The 18,583-nt window shown below is 41.4% G+C and overlaps 1 protein-coding gene across 4 annotated transcripts in view; it reads left to right on the forward strand.

The window, feature by feature from the left end:
• PTDSS2 (phosphatidylserine synthase 2) overlaps positions 1-18,583 on the forward strand; it is an 81,084-nt gene that overhangs the window by 17,195 nt on the left and 45,306 nt on the right. For 2 of the 4 annotated variants that reach the window (XR_012655743.1, XM_075065040.1), the window contains exon 2: positions 5,089-5,190. The exons of 1 other annotated variant lie outside the window; for it this stretch is intronic. The gene's annotated coding sequence lies outside the window, so the exon portion shown is untranslated. Of the gene's footprint in view, positions 1-5,088; positions 5,191-18,583 lie in introns of those variants that run through there. One more of the 4 variants, XM_075065041.1, reaches the window with a different exon arrangement.

Consider the following 18,583-nt stretch of genomic DNA (forward strand, 5'->3'; position numbering starts at 1 on the left):
AAGTCTAAACTTCCTAGTGTCCAGTTTATATCCATTTGTTCTTGTGTCCACATTGGTACTAAGCTTAAATAATTCCTCTCCCTCCTTAATATTTATCCCTCTGATATATGTATAAAGAGCAATCATATCCCCCCCCAACCTTCTTTTGGTTAGGCTAAACAAGCCAAGCTCTTTGAGTCTCCTTTCATCAGGATCATCCTAGTAGCCCTTCTCTGTACCTGTTCCAGTTTGAATGGGGATGATGTGTTTATGCTCTGCTTTTTGGGCTAGAATCACAAAGGTGTTTGGGTACCATCCGCAATCTGCAAAAATCCCACTGAGCTCTTTAGAAACCTAAACTCATCCGGAGCCTGAATTTTCCAGGTAAAAGTTCCTTCGGTGCCAAAATTTTTTGCCCCTGAGTATGTGCACAGCTGCCTTGCTATAGGCGTCTAGACACCTATTTCTTGCCTAAGCCAAAGAGCAATTCACGAATCAGGGAAGGTGGGTGTTTACCTCTTTTGCGTATGGAATCTGATCCAATAGACATGCTTAAAGGCTGTGTACTGGATTGGGTCCTATTCAAAATTAGATTGGAGGTAATGGTGGTGTTGCATGCTGTACTGTGCTATGTCAACCTTAAATTTATCCCAGTGGTTAGAGCACTCACTTGGGATGTGGGAGATCCAGGTTCAACTCCCCTCTCGGGTAGAGGAAGGAAAAAGACTTGAACAGGAATCTTGCATCTATCAGGAGCATGCGCTGACCAATGAGCTCTCTGGTATAATCTGATGTATGGCTCCCTGCAACCTTCCTGTGAAAGCTGTTCCACTGTGGATAATTAGTCTTTGGAGTAAGGGGTTTTCACGCCATCTTGAGTGGCTCATGATTGTGAGTGCCACACTCAGGGCAGACTGTCAAACAGGATAGGGACCCCAAACTGGTTTTATGTTCTAGAATTAGATTCCACCAAACCAGTAGCAAGTGTGAACTCTTAAAGCACTGTAACAATCTTACCATGGAGTCACAGACAGTTCCCTTGGGCATTCCAGTCTATCTTGCCATCCAGGCAAGATGGACTTCATGATGGATGGATACTTTACACCAAAAATCACAATAATATTCAGGTTACAGTTGTAATAATCTCAGTTCTAAATGTCTTCTTAGGGTTAGCCAAGGTTGACTCTAGGGATCTCTGCTTCTGTTTTGTAATGCAGGCCTTGTGAGAGTCCAAAAAGCAAAAAAGAGAGATGAAAACATTTGCCCGCTACAGTATTTTTATTTCCATCTTCCTGCTGATGGGACAAGCCCTTTTGTAGGTAACCTCTTCTGGGTACATTAACAAAGTCTATGTATTGTGATGTCCCGCAGTGGCCCATTTAGTTTTGATAAGCTAAGCTTGATAAGCATGTTGAGCAGAAGACAGTCCCTCCTCACTAGCCTCATAGTTTCAGAGCAAACATTTTTTTGCAAGTTACAAAGCAAAAACTTAAATATTTACCTTATAGCAGGTGATAAAGAAATTTTAACTGAGATTAATGCATGCAGCAACTTATAACAATGTATTTAGACTTTATGAAATGTTTGTAAGTCCAATACCTGTCTTAACCATACTAACAGACAGGTGAAACAAACTGGTTTCCAGCAATGTATTTGTCAGTGCTCAGCTGAGGCCTAAAGCCTTGGCAAAAACTGGCACCTGGTCTGTCAGCATTACAGAGGGACTGGACCCTGGGGTCTCCTACTTCCTAGATCAGGGGTTCTCAAACAGGGGGGGTCTGGATCCCTCAGGGGATCACGAGGTTATTACATGGGGGGGGGGGTCACGAGCTGTCACCCTCCACCCCAAACCCCGCTTTGCCTCCAGCATTTATAATGGTCTTACATATATAAACGTTTTTAATGTATAAAAGTTTTCTGTGTGAAAGGGGTCACCAGTACACAAGTGTGAGAACCCCTGTCCTAGGTGGATGCCCTAACAACTAGACTACAAAGTCATTCTCTCTGGCTATCTGCCTAGTGTGCTGGGTTTTGTAAATTGGAGTCTAAGGGATCTGTCTCTGCTCATTCATTGCATAGGCAACTTAGGCGCCGAACTCAGAAACAATGCTTTGATTCACAAAGCCTGTGTTTTATTTATTTTTTCTAACCATCTAAAAGTTAGGTATTGCTATGTTCAGTATCTTATCTCCTAAATACTTAACACACACACCTGCTGGCACTTTGTCAACACAGATTTGTGAATTTCTCAGCCCCCTTTTTCTAGAAAAACCCAAACCGTTGCTTGTGTATTTCCAGTTTATGAACTTCTGTCACTCTGACATATTTATGTGAATCTAACTTTATTTGAAAGTTTGGTACTGAAGACATTAGGTTATTTCAATTTGTGAATGAAAACTCTCATAAAAAGCTAAAAGGAAAGTGATGAGAACATAAAGGTTCTTGTTGTGCATTTTAAACAAGAAACCCCGGTATCTTAAATTTCAAGGTATTGCTGTCATATGTAGATTAACAGAGCCATGGGGACAATTTGCAGAGCATATGAAACATTCAGGAGCATTGCATTTTCACCTTGATGATCTTTCCATAAAGGGATGAGTGAAAGTAGAGCATCAGTGTGTTCTTGTAGATGACTTACTACATCTATTTATTCAAATGAGGGTAACTCTTCTAGGCAGAATACATCTTATTTAGCAAGCTCTGAGGGACTAAAAATATTTTTGAGAAGAAATTGTTTTTGTCAGGCACATGTCCAGAGTATACGGAGGAGTTGATGAAGACAGCTGTCATGACTGTATTGTAACCTCCTCTTGGATTACTTTATAAAAGGAACATTTAAGCAATAAAACAAAGAATGAAATATCTGTATAATATACAGCCTTGAAAACTTCAGGGAAAGAATGGAGCTTCTTCCAGTGATGCAGCATTCTTGTTACAGTGACTAGTTGTAATTAAGAGACCAGGTTCAGGATAACTAAATTAGATAAACTCACGCAGTGTCCTATTGCATAATATCCTTTAGGAAGGGATTGTAACTAGTTTTTTAAACTAGTATAGTGCTGTGTAAAATAGGAGTTGAGTCATATGACTGTCCAATGAATGTTAAGGATGTGATGTCTGAATCATCAGTGTGTGTGTCTCTCTCTCTTTCCTTCCTCCCCTGCATTCTGAGAGAGGCTCTGGTCAAAAGGTAGATGCATCTGTTTAGCAGGAAGTTTGCTATCCTGAAGCCTGTGAATAAGATTTGATATATTCAAAAATCATAAAGAATTTAGTTCTTAAGCAACTGCTGTGTGTTTCTGGAGTTCATCTGTGTGGCTTGTTTGGATTATGTGGAAGGACAGTTTTAAATGTTGAACATCTCTTAAGTGGCAGAAGAAAATTACACCTGCCTATGAGGTATTACTGCATGTTTTCCTTGGGGTTTAATAGACCTGTTGAGTGCTGATTATGTTTTGAAACCTGGAGTTATTGTTGGAAAAACGTGCTTCTCAGTAGAACTTACCTTTATATTTCAGAAGGAAATTTAATTTGATGCTTTAGTTTTTCAGGCTGTTGAGGGGAATTTTTATAAAATTGCTTGCAACTCTGAGTTCCATTAGTTGCATTTTAAGGAAATGAATGCACAGTATGGAAATGTAAGACAAGCGCAACTTGAACCACAACCGAACTTGTTAAAAGTGCTAGCCCTCATTAAGGATAATTCTGTACTGTTTTTAAAGTTTTATACCCAAGTTACTTTAAAGATTGGTAGCAAACTAGTGCTCTACAGACTTCTGAAAAGATTAACACTTTCATGGTATGCTTTAATCTCCAATAATTGGACTTCTATTAAACTTTCCAAAAGGCTGAGGCCAGAGTGAGAAGTTCGAAGTAATGACAGTAAATGAAAATATGGATTTCATAATGAAAAATGGTCTACTTCAAACTATACTGTGTTGCTGCAATACTACAGTTTATTGTATACCTCATTTCTGAGGTTTAATATCAGTAGATATACATGCAGCAATAATAATGGAGACACATTGTGCCTCAACTTCTGACTCTATTGTTTTAACTCTTATGACATTCACATGAGCTTCTATAAACACTTTCTCACTGTAGACAATACTACTAAAAAACTAGGTGTGATATAAATGATGACTTCACTCCTACTCTGCCATATCAATTATACCTATAGCTGAAGTATTAATATCCATATAGGATCTTGTGGTTATCAGTAGGTACATGCGTGACATTGTGGTGTTGAGTTTATGGTGGCAATGGATTTCATAATAAGCAAATGGTCTTGGAGTATCAAGAAGTTAAAGGGCTCTTTATATGTGAAATATGAACTCACTGTTCAGATTTTACATTGCAGAATTTTAGAATTCGCTCTCCCTTATTTCCAGATTGAAATTGTTTGTGGATACAGTTCTATGCAGTTTGGTTTAGTGACAGGGAAAATCTCAATTTCTGCTCAGTAAAAATGGTGAAGCAACATAAGAGCCCTAATTAATCTATTTTCTCATAAAACAACCTCTAAATAGTATGTGTTGTTGCTTTCAAAGGAGTTTAGATGGTTTTTAATCTTCTGTTTATAAGTCCCTTCAGTTAGTCAGTTTTTCTGTTGCTAACAAACTGTACTGGGAATTTAGTGAAAATGACAATACACAAAGTGCTTTCAAAATACACGAAGCAAATATACTGTAATCGGGAAAGAATTTCAGTTTTTGTAATCTGAAGTGTTTGTAACAATAGTTGGTTGGTATAAAATGTTCAGTCAAGTTGATGCCCTTCACTACACAAGTGTTTCTACAAATCCTCCAGTGGAGAAGCATTATAAGGGAAAACATAAGTACCAGATCTGAGAACTTTTTAAATTCTAAGTCTTTGACATATGGATGTAAGTTTAGTGCTGACAATGTTCTGTGCTGCATAGTGCACGGATATACAGTCTAACATGCACTGAAATGTAAAGCACCTTAAGTGTCACCCGCGCCTGTCTAGCTTTCAATAAAATAACCCAATATGCTGGTCTTCTGTAACGATTCTCCTCACCTCCCCCCCCCCTCATCCCCAAAGCCCTCATTATGATCTATTGTTAATTGACTTTTTTCTGAACTGCAGGAGAGCTCACACCTTAACAGTCCTGTTTATCCTCACATGTGCACTGGGATATGTAACCTTGCTTGAAGAAACTCCACAAGATACAGCCTACAATACAAAGAGGTAACTGTCCCTTGCAGAACTGTTGCAATATAGCATTTGTGCTGTCAATATGAAACCAGCAGAACTAAATTACAGCCTATAAGCTCATCTGGTACAAAAATCTTTGAATTTAGTCTCTAATCAGTGTAGTGTTTCTTACTGTAATTAGTAATGAGCTCCTATGCATATGTGTAAATATAACTAATTATAAAATCTTTTAATGCATTCAGTTGTTTTCCATGGCATCTCATTCTGCACCTTTGCTGATGTGTTGAGGCCTGTCTTTTTTACAATATATAAACGAGCTTAATTTGCTATATGAACTGTAAATTAATTATTTGTATGTTTATGCAATGCTTTGGTTGAAGTTTTAGTGGAAATGCATATTTGGGCTGTGAGCAAACATGAGAACTTGTACCCCAAATGGTAACTTTCAGAAAATAAAGTTTAGAATTATTTCATACCTGAATGTGTTCTATCACTACAATTATTTTCTGTTCAAACTGATCAAGCTTAATCAAACATTTCCTCTATAGAAGTAGAGCAGGAAAAAAGTATGGTTTACCCAATCATGTGAAACTTCATCTATGATTTTTATTGCAGTCTTTAATTCACTTTACACTTCAAGTTTTTATGAGTTTATACAAAAAGAGTGCCTATCCAAAGGTCTAAGTACACCTGCTATAAATTATGAAAACAAAATTAGATTGCCCAAAGAACACCAAACTCTCCTTTCCCATGTGTCTGATTTCTTGAATATGACACTGATGTAAATTTTTTCCTGTCATCAGAATTAAAAATTAAAGGGTCACTTTACTGCCCTTCAAATGAATGTAAGTATCTAGCATCCGTTGTCATGGCAGATGTCTCCCTTGTGCTTCTAACCAAGTTCTTTTTGTTCATTGTTCCATCAGTTATATGGTAGATGTACTTGTTGAACTTCACACATACATATCTGTGCAAAGCTGGTAATAGTGTTTTTCACTGATATGAACTAAACAGTGAGCAGAGAAATGTGGCAGATCACAGTGGGGAGCTGGGAAATGGAAGTGCAGCCTTTCAGAACCTGTGATCAAATGGCATTTCGTGTTGGCTATAAACAATGAAGAGAATTTAGAGAACAGCACAATGTGCCTCCTAAAATAGAAGAGGAAAAACACAAGGAAGGGGAAATTATGATGCATTAAAAGTGTTGGGATTAGAGGCTGAGACACACGAACATAATAATGTGACTCAGTGGAATATGTTGTTGTTGAGATTAATGCCTTTATAATGGTAATACAGGTATGGAAGAAAATTAATCAGATTATTTTTCTGTTTTGTTTTCATATCAAATATTTTATTCTGTTTAACTGCGTTCTGTGCAGAGATACTAAAAAATAGTCACATCAAGTAATGGGGAATAAATATTAGGAATGCAGAGGCTCTCTGCGCGCCTCTAGCACTGAGCTATGGCAGTGTCCATTGGGAGATGTCACACACAGATGATTACATCTCCTTACTTTGTATAAGGGAGTGAACCTTGTGTGTGTTTCGAAAGAGTGCACAAACAAGTGTTCCTTCCCCATCCTTAGGGAGTCCCTGTCTTCAAGACCGAAATCTTTTCCTAACTAAATTGATGGAGGGGCCTTCTTTACCAGTCTCCCTTGAACATCTATCAATGAAAACAGTCTTCCTAATAACAGTTATGTCTGCAGAGAGGTTGAGTGAGCTTAGTACTTTCACTCTACTTTATACTGTGGCCCACAAGGAAAAAGTCACCACAGTTCCATCCCAGCTTCATGTCTAAGGTGTTCTCAATGTATTTCTCTCTCCATGTCCTTTGCAGACTCCACTCCCACTGAGGGAAACTTGCCTCCATATCGTAGATTTAAGGACACTCTGTTTTTAACCTAGAAAACACAGGGCCTTTGAGAAAATAAAATATCTTGTTTGTATCATGTAGGGAGAAGTGCCAAGGGAGAACCCATTACCAAGCTAAGGCTTTCTCACTGGTTTAGTAGATGTATAGAACATAGTTATACCTTAGCTAAGAAACCAGTGCCCCATATTTACAAGAGCTACTGCAGCATCAGTAGCATGTTGCAGGCAATTCCCCTGGTGTAAAGCAAAGCAGCATCTTGGAAGTTACGCATTTACACCAGATGCTATTTGTATTCAGCATTGCACTCCAGTGCTTGGTTTGGGAAGGCAATGCTACAGTCCGTATTTATCTGTGAACACCTTGCCCGCTCTCCACCTGGAAGAACACTGCTTGCCAATCTCCCACAAGGAGAATGCATATAGGCCATCAAAGAAGAGATTATTTACTGTTCTGAGAGTTGCCTCTCTGTATTCACACTATCCATCCACCTTCCTATCTACCTTGGAGTTCTGTATAATATCAGACCTCAGTAGTTAGGGAGAAGAAGCAAAAGGTCATGGGGGGGTGTCCACTCTCTTGTATACAAGGTGATGTCAACTGTGTGCGCCAAGTTTTTAAGGCAGTTCCACAGCTCAACGTCATGAGCACCATATACTACAAGTGTGAATATATAGACTCTGGAAAAACAGCTATTGATAAGCAACCTCTTTGCTTTCTAATAATCCTACAACTTCAGCCCTTTTCATGGTCACCAAATGTATGGTTGTGTACCTCCTATCCTCCTCCAGTTATACCAATATGTTGAGGAGAGTTTGTGTATGTTCACTGCCTGAGATAGCAACTTCAGAACACACCTATTTTTATATTACAATAAATAAAGTTGGATTTGGCAGTGATATGTGGTTAGAATGGACTAGATGATAGTGTTGAGTGGCTAGAAATTAGGGCCCCAGCAATGTGGAACTGAGTTCTAATTGCAGCTCTGCCATTAGCTTGATGTATGACCTAGAACCCATCTTTACAATTTCCAGGTAGGGAAGAGGTGAAAAGAAGTATGTTGAGGTTTCATTGTTTGTTTGCAAAGTGCTATATAAATGTGTCACATAGTCATACCTTCCTCAAATTCCCTTGGGGGGAGGGGGGAATACCCAGACGGCCAGGATAACTCAAGAATCTGAAGGTGGTTGTTCACTGCAACATGTTTATTCTTTTATTATTATTCCTTCTTGACTTGGAAATTAGAGTTGCTTTTATAGTGACCTGAGGCTCAGAGTCTCAAAGTTATGGTGCAGCCAAGTTTCAGCAGACTTTGCAGTCCCCTATAATTTATTCAGGCACATAGGCTTGCAGAACGCTACCAGAAACAAGCTTTTCTTCAGACGCCTTTTCACTGCTGCAACTTGGGTTTTGTTAGGTATTACTTCCTGTAGCTTGTTTTCAGTCTCCTTGATATGAGATTGATCCCTTTTCTCTGCATTCCTGTTGTTGCTGATGCTTCGTTATCTTTATCAGACACTAGCTACAGTGTAAAGAAACAGCCCGGGAACAGAGCCTATGTAATAACACCTCGAAGAATGGGATCATTTGCTGTTTCAAAATACAAATCCTTCGTAAAAAGATGAGCCTGTTTGGATATGCTAAAGGAAACCCTCGAGAACATTTGATCTCGCTGCTAGGTAGTTCTGATGTGCTGAAAGAAACATTCAAAGGGAAGCTTTTCTTGTTGTTTTGCTGTATATGATTGAGCTTACTTTTCTATCAGCCCCTCCATTTTAACTTTAGGGTTGTGTGGCAGTTATGTACCTCACTCTGTTTTTAGTATACACAGAGTAATTGTAGCCAATACATTTCAAACATATTCTAGTGTTCCTTGTAAAAAAATAAAATGTGTTTAGTTCCCAGAACCCTCCAAAAAGTAGAGTGCATGGTTTTATACCTTGGTGACTTACAGTACTTTGTCTTGCCTTGGATCACAGTTGTACCTTATTTTAGGCTAGTTCTGCTCTTTCTGTAGATTTACCCTCTGTTCTTTAAACTGTAAAACCTATGTCTGCTTGAGGCTGTCACTCTATGAAAAAAATCCTACAGTAACACTTACTCTGCCTAATGAACGTCAATAGCGTAATCATACAATGTGTAATGAACAGTGTCTGTACCTGTGATTATTCAATACTTGGAAATGGTGTATTGCAGTAAAGCTCTGTTCTTGTCTGTATGTGGAGCCCACAAATGTAGAATTGCAAACACTTTGAAATCATTAGTTTTCATACTCTTGTTTCATCTTGTTAACTTGTGGTGTGTCTGGGACAAGGGGTGTGGGTAGGGCAGAATAGAACAATAGTAGGGAGCAAGGAGCACACACCAGAACTGCTCCACTCCCCATTGCAAACATGCTCCAAGACTGATGGGTAGTTCCTTGAAAACCAGCTTTCCCTCCCTACTCCCCTAAAGGCCCCCTATGCAGCTGCCTACAGCAATAACTCACATGTACAGGGGTATGAGGGAGTTCTGTTGGAGGAGCAGGTTTTTGTAGTTTGTAGATTGTATTGTGTAGTTTTGTGTGTGTGTGGAGGCTGCTAGGGGCCGTGCGCTGGGAGAGTGGCTGAGCCCTGGTTAGGGGGCGGGGCTTACCTGATTAGGGATCCTATAAAAGTAGCCAGCCAGTCAGGCAGCGGCACAGTAGCCAGCGAACAGAGCTGTTAACAGGGGAGTTTCAGAGGGAGTTTACAGGGGGAGGTTGCGGGGGAGACTAAGACAGAGGAACCAACAAGCTAGACAAGGGAGTGGGTGGTGGTCTGCCAGCGGCCTGGTGCCTGTTGGGGGTCCGTGCTGTGTTGTGTGGCTTGGACTGACAGGCACGAAGTGAGAAGGCCATGACTGATACAGAGGTAGCAGTGAAAGACACAATGAGGATGACTGGATGTGGAAGATGGAAGCTGAGGCAATGTACCATGATCCTGGAGGGGTGCCTGAAAGGGTTACATCTGCATTGAAGTCCGCGCTGATAGAGCTGATGAAGAAAGAATCGAGGACGGAGCAGCAGTGGAATACTTGGTTGATTTAGAAGGGGGGTTCGAATCAGACGATGACACAAACAACGAGGGGGCTGAAGGATAAGCTAGACGTGCCAGTGGAAGCAGACCAAAGAATTCTGAGGAAGGGATCTGGGTGAGGAATCGGTGTGAGGAGGACATATGAGTGAGAGAACCAGGCAGAAAGACGGCCAGTGAGAGAATAGAACTCAGAACAGGTTTGGCAGGTTTGAGAAATGAAGAAGGGCACGCAAGGTGGTCGCGAAGGAGGAGGGCAAGGAAAAACAGAAGAGCAGCTAGTCTGCAGAAGGAGGGGAGAGTCAATGGAGCAACACCAAGTATGAGCCCAGGAGGACTGCAAGGTTAATAGAATGAGAAGATTCTAGCCAGTGGAAGCAGGGGATAGACGGAGAATCACACTGTCCACCAGAAAAGCAGGTCTATCGTTGATTGAGACTCCTACGAGAAGAATAGACAGGCCTGTAACTAGAGCTGTATTGGGAGACAAGAAGGTGTGCTGTCTGCCCGGTGCTAAGATACAGGATGTGGACTGAGGCTGAAAAGGACCTAGGGAGCAGGAAAGAATCCATTGATTGTCCTTCATGTGGATGATGATACGGCTAGTACTCGCTGGACTGTATCAAGGAGACCTATGCCAGATTGGGAAGACGCTTAGGAAATTGAAAGCTAGGTGATTCTTCATGGGATTCTCTGCGGTTCCTAGAGAAGGCGACAAAGGAGTACAAATTATGGCGATCAACAGATGGCTCAGGAAGTGGTGCTTACGGAGTGTTTGGATGTACGGTCAATTGGGAAGCATTTACCGACAGAGACTGGTTCTCTCGTGATGGCATTCACCTGATAAGAGGTAATGCTTTAGAATGGAGGCTCGCCCACTGATTAAGAAGAGCTTTAAACTAGGATCTGGAGAGATGGTTGGGAGATGTCTAGGAGATTCTCCATGCCGAATTAACCTTGAGAGAGGAAGTAAACAAAGTAAAGGGGATACAGCCGTGGACCGAAGAATTGACATAAGGAGGAAGGTAGTGCTGATACCAGAACTAACAGGTGATGCTGATGGTAGAAATGTCTGTGCATAACAGGGTAAATGAATGTCAGTGAAACAAACGCCAAAAAATTAAAACGTCTGTACACTAATGCAGGAGCCTAGGTAACAAAATGGAGGAACTGGAGCTAATGTGCACGGAAGTGAAACCGGATATTATACGGGATGAACAGTAAACATGGTGGAATAGTAGCCTCAATACTGTACTCCAGTCATGATAATCGTGCTGTTAGGAAAGAACGAGAATAGGCAAAGGTTGGGGAGTAGCATTGTACATCAATGATGAGGTAACTGTAAAGAAATAGAATGATGGAATGGACAAGACAGAGTTGGTCTGGCAAAAAATCACACTTGGGAAAGAAAGCTTACTGAGAGCCTCCCCTGAGACAAGTGCTTGGGGTGGCTTGACAACGCCGGGATCTGATTTGGATATGTGGATAGAGACTCTCTGTTAATGTTTTTAATGAGTAAACACTAAGGGGAGGATTGTGTGATCATGAGGACTTCAATCTTCCAGATAGACTGGAGGCAAGCCTTGGCAAGAATAATAGGGCTCAGGATTTTCGGATGGTAGGCAGATGGATTTCTTCACCAAGTAGTTGAAAGAACCAAGAGGGGATGCCATTTTAGATTTGGTGGTGAGCAGTGAGGCACCTCACTAGAAGAAATGTTGTTAGGGGACACTTTGGTTCGAGTATCATGAGCTAATTTCAGTCATAGATGGAAGGATATAACAAAATAGAATCTGGGATTAGGGTTTTTTGACTTCTCGAAGGGCTAACTTTTAAAGAGTTAAGGAAAATTAGTTTAGGAATGGATTAGACTGAAGAACTTGTGGATCTTAAATGTGGAGGAGGCTGGAATTACTTTAAGTCACAACTGCAGAAACTACAGAAGCCTGCATTCCAAGAAGGGGGGAAAAAACCTTAGGCAGGAGTTGTAGACCAAGCTGGATAAGCAAGCATCTCAGAGAGGTGATTAAGAAAAAGCAGACACCTCAAAGAGCGGAAGAAAGGCGGATTAGCAAGGGAAGCTACCTTAGTGAGGTCAGAAACATGTAGGAATAAAGTGGAGGAAGGCTAAAAGGCACGTAGAGTTTGGACCTTGCAAAGGGAATTAAAACCAACAGTAAAGGTTCTATAGCCACATAAATAAGAAGAAAACAAAAAAGAAGTGGGACCGCTATACACTGAGGATGGAATGGAGGTTAAGGATAACCTAGGCATGGCCCAATATCTAAAAATAAGTACTTTGCTCAGCCTTTAATAAGGCTAATGAGGAGCTTAGGGATGATGGAAGGATTGATGAACGGGTCGAGGATATGGAGGTGGGTATTACCTATTCTGTGGTGAAGCCAGACTTGAACAGCTTAATGGGACAAAATCGGAGGGCCCAGACAATCCTCCATCCAGAATATTAAAAGGAACTGGTGATGAAATTGCCAAGCCCATTAGCAAAGAGTTTTTAATGAATCGGTAAACTCAGGGGTTGTACCGTACGACTGGAGAATTGCTAACATAGATTCCTATCTTCAAGAAAGGGAAAAAACGTGATCCGAGTAACTATAGGCCTGTTAGTTTGACATCTGTATTATGTTAGGTCTTGGAAAAAATTCTGAAGGAGAAAGTAGTTAAGGACATTGAGGTCAATGGTAATTGGGACAAATTACAACATGGTTTTACTAAAGGTAAGATCGTGCCAAACCAACCCGATCTCCTTCTTTCGAGAAGGGTGACAGATTATCTAGACAAGAAATGCAGTAGATCTAACTTTACCTCGATTTCAGTAAGCATTTGACATGGTTCCACATGGGGAATTGTTAGTTAAATTGGAAAAGATGGGGATGAATATTGAAAATTGTAAGGTGGATAAGGAACTGGTTAAAGGGGAACTCCAGCGGGTCGACTGAAGGTGTGAACTGTCAGGCCGGAGGGTTACAGTGGAGTTCCTCAAGGATCGGTTTTGGGACCAATCTGTTTAACCTTTTTTTACTGACCTTGGCACAAAGAGTGGGATGTGCTAATGAAGTTTGCGGATGACACAAAGCTGGAGGTGTTTGGTAACACAGAGAAGGACCGGGATACAATACAGGAAGATGTCTGGATGACCTTGTAAACTGGAGTAATAGTAATAGGATGAAATTAATAGTGAAAAGTGCAAGGTCATGCACTTAGGGATTAATAATAAGAATTTTAGATATACATTGGGGACATCAGTTGGAAACAACAGAGAGGAGAAGGACTTGGAGTATTGGTTGATCGCAGGATGACTATGAGCCGCCAATGCAATATGGCGTTAAAAAAGCTAATGCGTTTAGGATGCATCAGGCGAGGTATTTCCAACAAAGATAAGGAGGTGTTATTACCGTTGTATAAGGCACTGGTGAGCCCTCACTTGGAATACTGTATGCAGTTCTGGTCTCCCATGTTTAGAGGAGTGAATTCAAACTGGAACAGGTTCAGAGACGGGCTACTAGATGATCCGAGGAATGGAAACCTGCCCTTGGGGCTCTCGCTGGCTGTTTAGCCTAGCCAAAAAAAGGCTGCGGGGGGATATTGCTTGCTCTAATAAATATATCAGGGGATTAACATTAGGAGGGAGAGGAATTATTTAAGCTTAGTACTAATGTAGACACAAGGACAAATGGGTACAAACTGGACATTAGGAAGTTTAGACTTGAAATTAGATGAAGGTTTCTAACCATTAGAGGAGTGAAGTTCTGGAACAGCCTTCTTCCAAAGGGATAGTGGAGCAAAAGACATATTCTGGCTTTAAGAGCTAAGCTTGATAAGTTTATGGAAGGGATGGTACGATAGGATAGTTTAATTTTGGCAATTGATCTTTGATTATCAGCGAATAAGTCTGCTCAATGGTCTGTGATGGATGTTGGATGGGATGGGATCTGAGTTACTGCAGAGAATTCTTTCCTGAGTGTTGCTGGTGAGTCTTGCCCACATACTCAGGGTTTAGCTGATCGCCATATTTGGGGTCGGGAAGGAATTTTCCTCCAGGGCAGATTGGCAGAAGCCCTGGAGGTTTTTTGCCTTCCTCTGCAGCGTGGGGCATGGGTCACTTGCTGGTGGACTCTCTACAGCTTGAGATCTTCAAACCACAAATTGAAGACTTCAATAACTTGGACATAGGTTAGGGGTTATAGAAGTGGCTGAGTAGGGTTCTGTGGCCTGCTTTGTGCAGGAAGTCAGACTATATGATCATATTGGTCCCTTCTGACCTATGAGCACAGATAGCAACAGAAAGAATAGATTGAAAAGGACAGTCATACAGTTGAAAGCCAGAATGGACCACCAGATTGTCTGACCTTCTATTGTCACGGGCACCAACAAGTAAGAATAAGGCAGTAACTATTGCAGAGCGTGATTCAAGGAGTTGTGGGGTGCTGGTGGGAACCTCAGTACTGCTCCTTCCATTTATATCTCAGATTACCTATTTAAGCTTCCTAGCCTTTGAGACTAAATCATTCTCTCAGTATTGAATGCAGCACTGACTGAGTTTGTTTTTTTCTTCACAATGAATGTCTTAAGGCTTTTGTCCCAATGATACTGGAATCAGTCTCTCAACTGCATGCTAAAATTAGTTGCCATTAGAGACAGTTGTATGTTAATCTGAGGTAACAACTACTGTCTGTAACCATCTCCACCGGTCTGAAATACTTCAGATTCTTTTACCCCACATCTCAAATATATAAATAATTATGAACCCTATCACCTTGGTATAACTAATCATTTTGATATCCAGTGTGTCCGTGAGGTGACACGTGTTTCAGTAGCTCTTCTGGATCTCTCTAGGGTAGAAACAGTGTGTTTTACTAGTAAAACTGTTCACAAAACCTACTTGTCATCTGAAGAATCAGATGGCAAGGATGATCTTGCCTCTGGAGAAGCTTGTTGCCATCAATACTGGTACAAGTAGTACCTTAACATTGTAGCTATGGTCCTGAAAAATGCTAGTTTAAGCGAAATGTTAAGTGAATCTAATTTCCCCATAAGAATTAATGTAAAAGGGGAGAGGGGTAGGTTCCAGGGAAATTTTTTTCACCAGACAGAAGACTTACGAACAACCAATGTAATACTATAAACGGCAATGATGATTGTGTAACTTGGTTTAGATGGTGGAGTCAGAGGGTGGGATATTTTCCAGGGAATGCCTTGCTGCTAAATGAACTAGCACTTGGCTGAGCCTTCAAGGATTAACTTAACATGTTGTTAATGTAGTCTCACTCTCTACAATGCAGCACAGATGGAGGGAGGAGACACAGTAGATGCATGGTAGTGGCTGCAAACATTCCCTGTGGAAACTGAATGTGATGATGAACCCACGCTATCCCACTGGAGCGCACCACTCCCTCCACTTTCCAAAGTGCCGGGGTGTTTGAGAGAGACAGACACACACCGTGTGTGTGTGTGTGTGAGATGAGAGAGAGAGAGAGAGAGAGAGATGGGCATTGCCCCTTTTAAGTACGCTGACCCCATTCTAAGTACACTGCCTTTTTAAGTAGATCAGCAAGTTGAGACAATAGCTGCTGCAAGAAGCTCCCTCCTGAGCCCTGTCCTGTCACCGCCCTGCTCTGTGTTGATGGGGTACAGGAGCAGGGGGGGGGGCACCCTGACATCAGCACCCCTCTTCCCTCCCCTCACTCCCTGCACAGCAAGTAGAAGGCTCCCAGGAGCTGCTTCAAGGCAGAGGGCAGGAGCAGCACACAGCAGTGGGGGGGAGGGTCACCTGAACTGCCTGGCAATTGGTAGCCTGCTGGGTGGCTGCTGCACTTGGAACTTAGGGGAGCTGATGTGGGGGGGGGGGTGCTGGACGCGGACGTGCCAGTCCACCCTGATTCCATGCCCCCACCAGCTAGCTCCAACACGCTGCTCTTCCTGCAAGCAGTGGACAAAGCAGGCGGCTGCCAAACAATGTTATAAGGCAGCATTGCACAACTTTAAACAAGCATGTTCTCTAATTGATCAGCAACGGAACAATGTTAACTGGGACCACCCTAAGTGAGGAGTTACTGTATTTCCATACTGGGCTTACTTTCCTTAAGGGTTGCCAGAAATGGATATTGGGGAAAATAAGCAATGGGAAATGGACTTGGTAATTGAAATACTAACGCTACAAGAGGGAGGGCTAGTGCAAGACATGTTTCCTGCCTGTTCCCCCGCTGCAAGTTTGGAGGACGTGTAAGATTGTAAAAACAGGCAAAAAGTAAAATAAATCAGCAACCTTAATATATCTCCTTTGCTTGAATCATGAAAATATTTAGCCTGGGCAAGAGCCATATCCAAATGCTCAATCTGGTAAAACAGCAGGAGTAGTACTGCTGGAGAAGGAATTTAGGATGGTGAGGTAAGATTAAGTTGAAAAGCCATTTAAAATCCAGAAATGGCATTCTGTTGCCCTTTCAGACCTCCACCAAGGCTCTTTCTGGTATGTAGTATGGAATTTATTTCTTGCACCTCCCAATCACTTAGCACTGAAGGGAAACAGAATGACTGGGCATTGATAAGTGGGTGCAGGGCTATTTACCTCAACATCACTGGCTCAAACTTAGACCAAGACAATAGTGGCGAAGATTAGTTATTTTCTGATGACTGTGTAGAGGGCCAGCATCACAAACATCATCACAACCGGCACTTCATTAGGTAGATTCTGACAAGGGACTGAGCCTAAATGAATATTGATTCTGAACTCCTTTTTATCCCTCCAGAACAGTCAGCTTTGAGCCAGTATGATAAGCTGTTGCAGAGAGCTTGTATTTGTCTTTTGACCCAAAAGCAGACATTGACAGCCTTGAAGATCCATCTGGCATCTCTCAACAGCATAGCTTTTTCTCAAGTTAAGAGAAGTAGGGAAAGTGTCTTCTGTTCTCAGAAATACTTTTGAGGCCGGCTTTTGGACAAGTGCTGTTTAAACTTTATGAATGTACCTCTATCCTGACCTGCAAATCACTTCCTAGTTTGGTTCTAAGCCTATTCAGCACCATATAATACTGTTCCATGTGCTGATAAGTTTCTTATCTTAATGCCCAAATGAAAACTGTGATGAATACTCTAAATTTAACTCACAAGTTCTTAGTCCTCATTTATTTTAACAGGCTTTCAGAAAATAGAGGCTGCTAAGCTAACACCATCTACTACCTGTAGTAAATTAGACTTAGGCCTTTTGATTTAAAGATGTATAAATATTAAGTAGAAAAGTTGTCAACCGTCTTGTTCATACACATAGTTTTTCTGTAGCTTAGTGGAGGAATGAATCTGCAGATATTTTAGTAAGTTCTGAGTTCAGACCTGAATAGTCTTTATGCATCAGATATAATGAGAGCTGAAGCTCTAGGAAAAATTGAGAGGCAGAGCCATGAAGCTTAGGCTCAACTTGCTTACAGACAGATTTGTTGTTGTCCTTAAGGGTCTCACTGTGAAGCTATAACTCCAAGAACTGTATACTTTATTGCCTGGCAAGATAACATTGCAGTCCAGACTGGGACAACTGTATCAGTAGATGCTAGGAACCTTCAGGCTGTCACATTCTGGGTAAGACTAGTCACTCAGGCCGCACTCACTCATGTGGTAGCAGAAATAGCTGATGGAATGAATAAGTTGCACTACAAAAGCTCATTCAAGATCTCAAACAAGTAAATGTGAATCCTGGAGGGGGACATATTATTTTTTATGCTTGACTCTGCAGAAGGTACTTAACAGTACATGTGTACCCCAGGAGTAGCATCACTATCAGTCCCTTATTAAAAGGGTCGACCCTTGTTTTTTCATCTCTGTACAAGATCGTGAGTTGCTGAGTGCTGCAGAAAGCTGCAAGAAATGCCCCTGGTATATGTAGGTGAGTACTGCTGCCTATTTATTTATTTTATCGATATTTAATAATGTGGGGCAGGGATGCTAAGAAAAGTTCCTTATCTTTTAAACACCATGTTGGGCACCCTACCCAGGAGTTCTGCTGGGCCATCTTGAATGCCATCTCTGCGCTGTCTGTTCCGTAAGTTAGAACACAAATGAGAAACTTTGCAGTACCTGCAGCAATGACTTCCAGAATCTGGACAGTATTAGTGGAGGTGAAGTTAGACTGCAACCTTCAGTTTATGTTGCAGTTTCCTTCTTTCAGATATGTGCAGCCATCAGCATAATGGAACTCTGTCATCCATAAAGGAAAAATGCTTGTGAAGGAATCTTTGTTGTGCAGATAATAATGAAGAGAATGGCTGCTAGTAGGCATAAAGCCCAGCACAGCTAAAATCCTAATTTCCAGTGCTCTGTTGAGTAAGTGTGCTATTGTGATTGGTATAATAGTTCTCTGGTGGTGGTTTTTAAAAAGGGAACAAAAACAAAACAAGCAGCCAAAAGAGCTCTTTGCTATGGCTGAAATTTTATCTCGTGCATTCTCTTCACATCACTTTGTGCTGGTTAGCAACCCTGCTCCTGTGGGAGG

Source organism: Chelonoidis abingdonii, chromosome 4 (assembly GCF_003597395.2).
Source record: "Chelonoidis abingdonii isolate Lonesome George chromosome 4, CheloAbing_2.0, whole genome shotgun sequence".
NCBI classification, from domain to species: Eukaryota; Metazoa; Chordata; order Testudines; family Testudinidae; genus Chelonoidis; species Chelonoidis abingdonii.